This window comes from Acartia tonsa, chromosome 7, assembly GCF_053477335.1.
Source record: "Acartia tonsa isolate MP-2025a chromosome 7, ASM5347733v1, whole genome shotgun sequence".
In the NCBI taxonomy this organism is placed as follows: Eukaryota; Metazoa; Arthropoda; class Copepoda; order Calanoida; family Acartiidae; genus Acartia; species Acartia tonsa.
Window position 1 is genome coordinate 8,831,783 of NC_137266.1, and position 10,810 is coordinate 8,842,592.

The 10,810-nt window shown below is 33.1% G+C and overlaps 1 long non-coding RNA gene across 1 annotated transcript; it reads right to left on the reverse strand.

Moving 5' to 3' along the window:
* Nucleotides 1-179: 179 nt before the first annotated feature.
* Nucleotides 180-7,452, reverse strand: LOC145324100 (uncharacterized). The gene is made up of 5 exons (XR_013881183.1): nt 7,337-7,452; nt 7,021-7,049; nt 5,735-5,776; nt 3,590-3,662; nt 180-300 (listed from the first exon to the last, which is right to left on the reverse strand). It is a non-coding gene; the product is annotated as an uncharacterized LOC145324100 (long non-coding RNA).
* Between the last annotated feature and the right edge of the window lie 3,358 nt (nt 7,453-10,810).

Sequence of the window (10,810 nt, forward strand, 5' to 3'; positions counted from 1 at the left end):
AAACCACAATTTTAGCAATTTTTATACCTCTAGCTATAATAGAAGATGGGATAGAAAAGGTTGGCGTAATTGCAGAGGGCCTGATCTTCAAGGGCTAATGGTTAATTGATTTTACTCTTTAGTTTGCTAAAGTGTTTTGTGTGAGAATATGTGCACTTGTGTTTTGTAAATAACATAAATTTCCTGATAAGATCGATAATAATATTTTTTTGGATCTGCATTATTTCTATGACTTGTTTTTGTTTTATCAGAACACGGTGATGTACTTAAAACAAAGCACCAAACCCCTTCTCTGTCATTCTGTAAATTAAGAAAAGGATTATTTATAAATTGTAAATTTAAATGATGGTGTTAATCAATGTTATAGCTGTAAGAATGTCGTAATTTTGCAGAATATCTCCAATGCAAATAAAAATTGCAATTAACTAATCTACTACCCAAATAGTGTTCTCTTAAATCGTTAGCCGTGCTGCACTATGTTGTATTACTTAACCAAGGTGTTTTGACAGATCTGGCTCCCCATAGTAATCCTTGCTCATTGGACCTGACGTTAGATTGACATGGACATTTGCTTCCCTATATGAGGTAATTGAAAAGTATTACTTTTAATGCTACAATTAAAATCAAATATTGCCATTTGGCATTGTTTCCCTAAAATTGTTGGTTAATCACAGTAATCCCACCTCTTATTTAAAATAAATAAATTGAAAATAAAGGGTAGTTTTTCTTAAATTTGTTTATCACTTCAGGTCAGGTTATGTTTAGTCATATTTGGTTCTATTTGTGGTAACCGCCTCGGTTAAATGGCCGTTACCCAAGTTCAAATGACTACGGCAGTGCGAACAGACGTGGACACGTATAATTATAGAGAAGGTGGGCTTCTCTAGCTATCACTAAATAACAAACAAAGTCTATTCAGATGTTACTTTATTCAGGGTCTAAAGGTTACTACTTTATAATACAACAAATAATAAATACACAGATTGGAATAAATAATACTAGAGCAAAATCAAAATAACTATATATACATTCATTAATCAAAATGGGCAACAATGATCCCCCATCCCTGGAAAGGGGTGGGGGAACCAAACAATGCAGCTTAGCCATAATACGGCTGTCAAAATCTATCATTAATTTTAAAGCATAGGGAGGGGTCAGGCCGACCCCTTCCCTGGTACTCGGGGGAGGGCCCTCGGCCCTTCTCCGAACCAAGGTCAGGGTTGCCACATAACATGGCTCAGGGTCGCCGAATACCACAACTCTCCCCTCGGAAGGCTGGGGTTTTTTTTTTTTTCCCCACCAGACTTCCGACAGTGGTTGAGGCCTTCGGCCTGCTCATTATGGGACTGTTATTTACAAGGGTTAACAATTCAATGGAATCCTAGTGGTGCTTGTTAGAGTTGATGGGCCCCCAACGTGGGGTAGAAGGTAGAGGCTGGCTTTTGTTGGACACGTAGCTCGGTGCCAGCGGGTGTCAGGCCACCATGGGGCGCGGCCGCTGCGGGGCCGGTCAGCAACGGGGCGTTCTGGTTGGCTGTGGCAGCGGCTGGAGCACTGGCTACAAGGTTGACTGTCTGGGCGGCAGCCTGGCCTCCCGAGGGGCCGCGGGGATTTCCGTTTACATTTCCAGAGTGCGGCCCAGGCTTGCCTAGGCGGTCATTCCCACTATCAGCTGACTTCATAGACACCATTTCCTCGGCTGCTTCCCGGCCAATAGGAATGGCATCCCAGTCCACTGAAAAGTCTTGGGACTTGGCATGGTTGGCCCTGGCCCTGGCCAAGGCCTTGCGATACAAGGTTGGGTGATACAGGAATACTTGCGACATCGCATTCAGGGCGGCACGTACACCTCCTTGTGCTGCTGCCAGGGAGATGATGGTTAAGTCTCCCAGTAGCTTGAGAATCAACAGCAACAAACACAGTATGGCTGCGCCATCTCCCCACTCGTGAATGGCTTGTCTAAATCCAGCCCAGACATCCAGGGTTTCCTCCCCTTCCTCCGCCAGTCGGTCAATATTATAGGAAACTATGCCATGGTCTCCGGTGGCTGAACAGCTTCCCTGCTGGATGCAAGAGCCATAAGACAGGCCGGTCAGCATGGCGGCCTTATACGCCGGAAACGACAGTAGCTGCTGCCAATCATTCAGCTCAGCCTGGGAATACAACCCTCCCGAGCTAAAGTCATCCAAGGGCTCGGTCAGCAGTTGTTTGGGTGTATCCAGCGGGGGCGGCCTCTTCTTAGGGGCTGGAGTTAGCTCTATCCACCCTTCCTTGGCGTGTACAGTTAGGGAGTAGGTGGAGGAGCAGGGAATCTTGGTGGCGTGACCGCTATACACCTTTGTCACGGCATCTACAAATCCTGTGGGCTCCACCGGCACCTTGTCCCAGCATTCATTGCTCTCCCTTACCACGTACTTATTACGCTGGCAGGTAAGCTGGAGCAATACATCTCCCCTCAAGATAGAGAACGTGCTCCCCTGGATACGCACCGGATGGGCCGGGTCTAGCTGCTGGATATACAATGGAGGTATATAGAATAGCCCGTGCCATACATTATCTAATAATGTATGATTTTTTCTGTAAAACGAATAAATTATTTCAACAACAACAATCCACCGGATTTGAATGAATATGAGAAAAAAAATTATAAGCTTATTTTCGTCATAAATTTGGGTTGCCAGTAATTAATTATATTTTTACAATAAAAATACCCATTTTTCTAGTCAAAATCATTAAGAAAAATTAAGTTTGACTTGCGTTGTACCAAGTACTGTAGTATTTCTATCAATCAGAAAGCAAGCAGCTAAACAATCAATTACAGCTGAGCCAGTTTTAGTTTCATTGGTGTCGCTGTGATTTTATACTTACAAATGAAATATAAACCTAAATTTTTCCAGAGATTTTGACTATGAAATGTGGTGTTTTTACTGTAAAAATGTCATCAGTTACCGGCAACTTAAGTTTCTGACAAAGGTAAGGTTATAATGTTGTGTCTAGGCAACGTGATTTAATATTGTAATTTCTATTATGAGCAATGGAAATTTTTCCAAATTTTCATTGTAATAATATGTCTTTTGAAATGCCTAGAACTTTTATATTATTGAAGCTGAAGGCTTCAAATTTGAGATATGGGATCTACTTGTGGCAGTCTTTCAACATTTAAAGCGTTGTATTTCTTGCATTTCTTGTATTTCTTCCTTTATTTATGCTCCATATTGATGGAATGTTGACAAGAAGTTTCAGCCTTCTATCTTTTATAGGAGCCGAGAAAATCACGTTACCTCCAAAGTATTTCAGACAATACATACGGACAGACATACAGACGTACCTTTCAAATTGTAAAGTAGCTTAGCTACTAAAAATAAGCTCATAATTTTGCTTCTATCTGACATAATTTGATATTAAAATTTTTAACACGAGTTATGAAAAACTTTCAAAATTTTCATGGTCCTAAAATGTCATTTTAGTATAACTTTTTGTTTATTGAAGCTGCAGGCTTCAAATTCAGGGTATTGGGTCTACTAGTGGCCGTTTTTCAGCAGCTAGATCAGTGTATTTCTTGTATGTAATAAAATAATTTGAAACTTACAGTGTTTTCATTACAATATCCAACATTTCTTCCTTGCTTAACAGTTTCATATTTCTCACATGTACATGAACAACTGTGTTCATTTAAAATTCAATTATTGTTTTCATACTCAATCCTTTTCTTATAATTTTTATTGTATCAGGTAAAAATCTGGTAACCATTTGACTGGATAAAGGAAAGAGGTAAGGGTTAGGTTTAAAATATACTCATACCATTAACAATAGAGACAAAAGATACAGATACATAATAGATCAACCAATAGGAATTTAGTTGAGGAATAATCCAGTGACACTATTGGGTAAACAATTTAAGAAAAATTTATATTTTTATTAAGGCAAACATACAGATGTTAAAAAAATACCTTGATTTTGAGGGATGTGTGTTCAAATTGTGATTTGGCGGGGAATATCTATTGTATGGGGGCTAGGTTCACTCACTTACGTTTCCTAATCATAATGTACACATTTACTTATACAGGGTGTACGTTGGAAACTGTTTTTTTTTAAACGCTTATTACTTTCTTAATATTTGAGCTATCTTAGTAAAATAAAAGTATTTGGCAGCCTACTATTGACCATTTTATGGAATAGCGATGAAAAATCCGCTAAGATAACAGAAAAAAATCTACAAGTTCAACATAACAGCCTGATTTTAGTGAATATAAGACTAATCCACAAGAAAAATAGTTAACTTTTAAAGCAGCTGGTGCATGCAGTGGCATGCAAATCACGTTGTCTGGGGGGGGGGGGGTATTTTGAACATTTGCCCTCCCCCCTAAATCAAAGTGCCCACAGGGGGAACTTTTCTTTAGGGGGGGGGGGGGGCATTTTGATTATATTTACCTATTTTTAATAAGGACTTTTTAAGGGGGTGGTCCTTTTAATCCTTATCCCTTCTTCCCTTCCCCTATCCCTTCCCCCATCCCTTCCCACATCCATATTCCTCATCCCTATCCCCCATCCCTATCCCCATCCTTCCCTATCCCTCATCTATATCCCCCATCTCTTCATTCCCATCCCTTCAGCTAAAAGGCACCTTGCAAAAAAAAGAATATTTACCCATCCCCCCCACATGGAATTAAAACCTTCAGTTAAAAGGCATCTTGCAAAAAAAGAATATTTTTACATTTTGCTCACTTGTATTACACCTCAGATTTTTCAATATTGAGAATTTTTCGTTTGTCATGTCAAGCCTGTTCTATTGGTATGCTTAGCAAGTCTGAGCGACCAGCCATTTGTCCCACAACTCATTCTAAAGTTCACGAAGCAAATATTTTATGCTTGGTTAGTCTAAATTCAATAAAATCAACCTCTTATGTACTACCTCGTAGATTTTTTCCTATTTATTTTATGGATTTTTCATCATTATCCCATAAAATAGATAGATATCCCACAAGATAGATCAGATATTAAGGGAGTAATAAGCAATTAAAAACAGTTTCTGACGGACACCTTGTAGTTTACTTAAATTTGTTGTATTATATTAATTTTTTTTTTAATTTTAAAACTTTAGGAAAATTTAACTTTAAGAACTTAAAAAAACTTTTATGAATTGAAATATTCCTGTGAAAAAATATTTGCAAACATGATCCACTTTTCATACAATTAATTTCTTTTATTTTGGGAACATTCTTAAGAAAATTCTCATGTGCAATTTACAACTAAATAAACTTACTTTTTTTTTTAAAAATTTGTAAGTGAAAAGTATTTGAAAAGTTTAATTTCTTCATATAAATTCTAATTTTGAACTAAAAAAATTTAATATAACTTTTCTTGATGAAAAAAGGTTTCTTTGCATTTTTAAATTGTTTTATTTCATGTAATATGCAATCTAATTGTAACATTATAAAACCTTTGTTTGTCAGGAAGTCAAAAGTAAGTATTTACATATTTCTTTGTTCTCTTTCAGGCTGAGTTTCGACTTACAGACTGCTTTTATATGCAAATGATAGATATTAGTTTTTGGTATTAAGTTCTTCAATCCTCTTAAAAAATTTTAAAATGCCTATAATTCCTAAATTGCATAAATAAGATCTACGGGTGGTAGTTTTTGGCATAAAGATAAAATATTTTCTTTATGCATTCTTTTTTGACTAGAAAAGATATCTTGCTGGTTTATAAAGTGGATCATTTTGTCAAATATTACTCGCTGGGATTATTTTCATCTTCCACAGAACTCCAAGGCAGTCTAAACATTAAAAAAAAATATAAAGAAGACTAGGATATCAAAAGTGATATTATTTGCATGGAAATGCTATGCATGAAAGCACTATGTTTTAATTACAGAAAGGTAAGAATTAAAGTTTTGTACACATTCTAAGGTCACATACAAAATTGCTCAACACAAATTTTGGCACATTAATTCAAAAAAGTTTTAAAAGCAAGAATTAATTTTCTTTAACTAACAAATGTTTTAAAATTCTTAACAGACAATCAAACAATAAACATAGATTTTCAATAAAATAATTAAAATATTAGTATAAGACTCCTAGTGGCAAAAATTTCACTTTATAATTGTTTAGATTTGGGATTTTGCCAAATATAAATATTTTAAAATTTTTTATGTGTATTAGAGCAAGCTTTGGTTTATTGGACAAAAAATGTCTTAAGATTCTTTTTGGTGTTATCCAACTATATATCTGGGTAATAAGAAAACAAATTTTAAGTGTTCAAATTTCCTAAAATAAAGGACATCTTGTAATTTTTGTCCAAAAGTCCCATAAATCTTTCAATATAGAAAGCTTACTATACTAATGACCTCATAAATGATTTTAATAGGTGTATATGTCACCAGGAATGTGTCCAAAGGGGGGGGGGGAGTTAAAGGTATGGTTACCCCCCAAACAACTTTTGGACTGCTGTAGAAACCCTTAAAAATGTTAGAAAATATTTTTATTTTACCACTCCCACAAAAAAATTATACCCCTAAAGTAGGTATTTACCCCCCTCCCTACACACAAAAACATTCTTCAGATATTGCTGCTTTTAACAATATTCCTAAAAAAATGTTTATATTTCTTTATTTGTTTTGCTAACTTTTTTGTTTCAAGAGGTGGAAGAATATATCTATAATACAAAGTAGAACGATGTCTGTCTGTCTGTCTGTCCCTTAAGATCTCGGTAACCATTGAACCGATCGGATTCTACTCTTCAGGGTATCTACCTATTGGTCCTGTGGTGGTTTAAAGCTATTTTCTTGGGGGGTGGGACACCCCCAACCCCCCCAAAAAACCAAAAAATCTTCCCCCAATTTTTTTTTTTTTTTTGGAGGAGATTTCCATGGTCCTTTGATTTTCGCCATAATTTTTTTTTTATCACCTCTTGGGGCAAAGCCCCTAGAGGCTAGGGGCGAAGCCGCTAGTATATTATATAAGATAACATCTATTTACATGAGAAATGGAATGAGGCTTATATAAATATAGATATATTTACCTGTCAAAAATTAAATCTCTTTGGGGAACCTAATAAAATGAATGAAATGAAAAATTAACTTTTTTTATCAAAATCAGTAAATTCTAAGCAAATATTTTTTAATATTTTGTAATTTAAATTTCTACATTCATTTCCATTTATTTACAATCAAAAACCTTAAAATATATAATTAGAAATTTTTTTAAAGCAATATATTTATTTTAATAAGCTTAAACTTTTATTTCTTATTAATTTAATGTCATTTGTTCTTTCACAAAGCACTAGCACTTTTATAGTAATTATTTCTAAACTAAACTTGTCCCTCAAAAATTCTCACCAACTGAATATGATCAAATAAGTGAATAATAAGCAGAAGAGAAAACAATCTCATTTTTAATTTTTCTAAATGCATGAATCAATTTTCATTAGAGGATGGAGTTGCATAGGTGATTTATTTTTAAAAAAATTTTATAAAAAATGTAAAAATATTAAATTTTAAGGAACAATATACATACTTTTTTATGCATTACATTAAAGGAACCATGCAAGAAATATACCGCTTCAACTGCTGAAAGACTGCCAAGAGTAGACCCAATATCCAAAATTTGAAGCCTCCAGCTTCAAAAACAAAAAAGTTATAGACATTTCAAAATCACATTTTTAGTACTATGAAAATTTTGAAAGTTTTTTGATTGCTAATAATAGAATTTTCATTATCAAAATGCGTCGCCTAGAAAGCAAATTATAAGCTTATTTTTGGCAGAAACTTAGGATACCAGTAACTGATAACGTTTATCCAATAAAAACACTCTTCTTTATAGTCAAAATCATTCAAAAAAATTCAGTTTATATTGCATTGTATTGAGAGTACTGTAGCGTGAGAATGCCAGCCTCTAGGATTTCCAGCCAATCAGAAGCCTGAGTGTACGCTAAGTCTGCTGAACAACCAATCACAGCTGAGCATCTGTATTACTTTCATTAGTTTAATTTTTTCCCGCTATGATTTTACGCTTTCCAAACGCAATACAAACCGAATTTTTAAAAGACATTTTGACTATAAAAAGGGGCGTTTTATTGCAATAATGTTATCAGTTACTGGCAGTCTAAAATTCTGACAAAGATAAGCTTTTAATTTTGCTTCCAGACGGCGTAATTTAATATTGAAATTTTCTTTTAGTACATTGAAAATCTTTTAAAGTTTCCATTGTACTAAAAGAATCATTTTGAAATGTCTGGAACTTTTTTGTTATTGAAGCTGGAGGCTTCAAATTTTGGGTATTGGGTCTACTCGTGGCAGGCTTTAAGCAGTTAAAGCGCGGTATTTCTTGCAGGGTTCCTTTAAAGGAGAATAATACTACACTTATATAGGAAATAATGTCACTATTTTGAAAAGCAATCTAAAATAAAATTTTTCTCTAAAGATTACAACTTGTTTGATTACATTGAATAAGAAGTAGATTACTATTTCCAAACTAACAATCAACTGTGAATCAAGCCCTTACATCTCACATTTTATAAAATAAATATTCTAAACAATTTGATTTTTTAATAACAGTTTATTTTATTAAAATGTATTTAAAAATACATTTGTAATGTTTATTTTATTTTGGCTTATATTTCAAAGAAAACTTTTTGTTTTATTTTATAATATTTCTCTTTTAATCTTTAAAAATAATAAACACAATATAATGAAAGTACTATTTGTACTTATAATTTGAATACTAATAGCTTTAGCTGCTTAAAGACTGACAAAGACCCAATACCTCAAATTTAGGGCCTACAGTTTCATTTTGGAATGACATTTTAGGTATATGTAAATTGTTTTTCTTTGATTAGATAACTTAGATAACATTTGGCTCACCATTACCACCGAGAGGAGCATCTGAAAGGTCATCATCCTCAAAATCAAGATTTTAAAATGAATTTTTTAAAAACATTTAAACACATTTTTGTGTACTTTTGAGGGTAATTTTTATTTTTAACATGTAATAAGCTACATCCAGTAGACTGGGGGTCAGCAGCTATCCTCTATAGCTCTATAGTGATAAGGGTCAAATATCTTTTTTTCTAATATTTTTTTTTAAATTCATTAATTTATACCTTATACTGTTTTTCATAGAAATTAATTCTTATAAATCCCTTTAAAAATTGTTATTTTATCAGAGTCAATCTTTGAAAAGGAGAAAAGTGCAAAATAACTTTTTCCAATTGATTTTCTTTGGATTTACATAATTCAGTGGACCATTAAAAAAAATCCCAAAAATATAGTTTTTGATTGATATATAAGCATTTTACTTTAAAGGAATCTTTTTCTTTTATCATACGTGTTGCGTTAACAAATAGAAACAATGTACTGTAAAGCTGTACACTTAGGGACTACCATAGACAAAATATTCAGGAAAATGTAGATTGCATATTGAAGTGGTTCAGGGTTTAGTTGACTGGAAATACTAAAAGCTGGAAATCTCACACTATTGTACTCTCAGTACAACACAAAGATAAACTGACTTTTTTTTGAATGATTTCAACTATGAAAATAGGTGTTTTTTTATTGTAAAATATCATTAGATACTGGCAATCTAAGTTTCTGCCAAAAATAAGCTTATAATTTTTTTTTGTAGGCGATGAAGTTATATCCAGGGAGGAAGTTAGGGGACAATAGGCAATTAATTCAAATTTATAGTAGTGACACTTTAAGGTTGAAAATCCAGATATTTCCAGATAAACTGATAATTTCTGATGGTGCAACTTTTATTTGAAATTTATTTATTTTTAGATTAATTTTAATTCAAATGCACCATCCTCATTACAATACTTTACTAAAAGCCTATGATTATCAAGATCAAGAATTTGGTAGCAATTAATTTACCAAAAAAATATTAGTTTTAGTAACTAGTGTAGAAAAATAACATAAAACCATCTTAAGATTTTATGATAAAAAAAACAACATAAAAGCATTCCAGGACCTTTATAAATCCTCCCTAAAATGTAGGACTCAATTAGATCAGTTACCAAATTCTTCAGCTATATACAACAAGGATGACAACATCCATAAAAGCAAAGCTCTGAAACGGTAGGACAAACAGACATTAACACTTGTATAGTGTCAGAACTGAATAATCAGAATATAAATGTGTAAGAGTTGAAGCAAAATTGTAAGTATAAATTTGTTGAAAAACTGCTTGATACAGGATAATGTTTATGGACATACTTACATTTTTAGGGCTTGATTATAGAGTTGGTTCGCTTAAATATTGTTCTTTGTTGTACCTAGAATCTATTTACCAAAAATCAGATCAAACGGATAATTAGATCACATAAAAATTTGTTGTTAAAAAAGTAGAAAAATCAGTATGTTTAAAATAGACGTACGGACATTCTTGTAATGATTATAGAGTTGCTAGGCTATCTAGATCGTACCTAACTACTACAGGAATTATCATGCAAAGTTTGAAATCGATAGGACAATTCTAACATGCCTGAATTAACGAATAAAAGCTATCTATCTCGGACGGACGGACCAACCCTAATTATAGAAAAGCTTCACTTTTAAAAACTATACTACTATTTATAGGATATTAGCGCAGCTACTATGTAAGTATGAGCATGTTATAAATTGATGCACGGATTTTCTGGTAACTATTAAGTTTCTATGTTTTCTAAATTGTCATAAATAATAAAGAAAAATTTGATAAAACAATTGTATTAAAAACGATTGAAATTACAACAAAATAGTAAATAAATTCTACATATATAATATATCATATTAAAATAAAACTGGTAAGAAAATATAAATTCAATCTTATTAGAC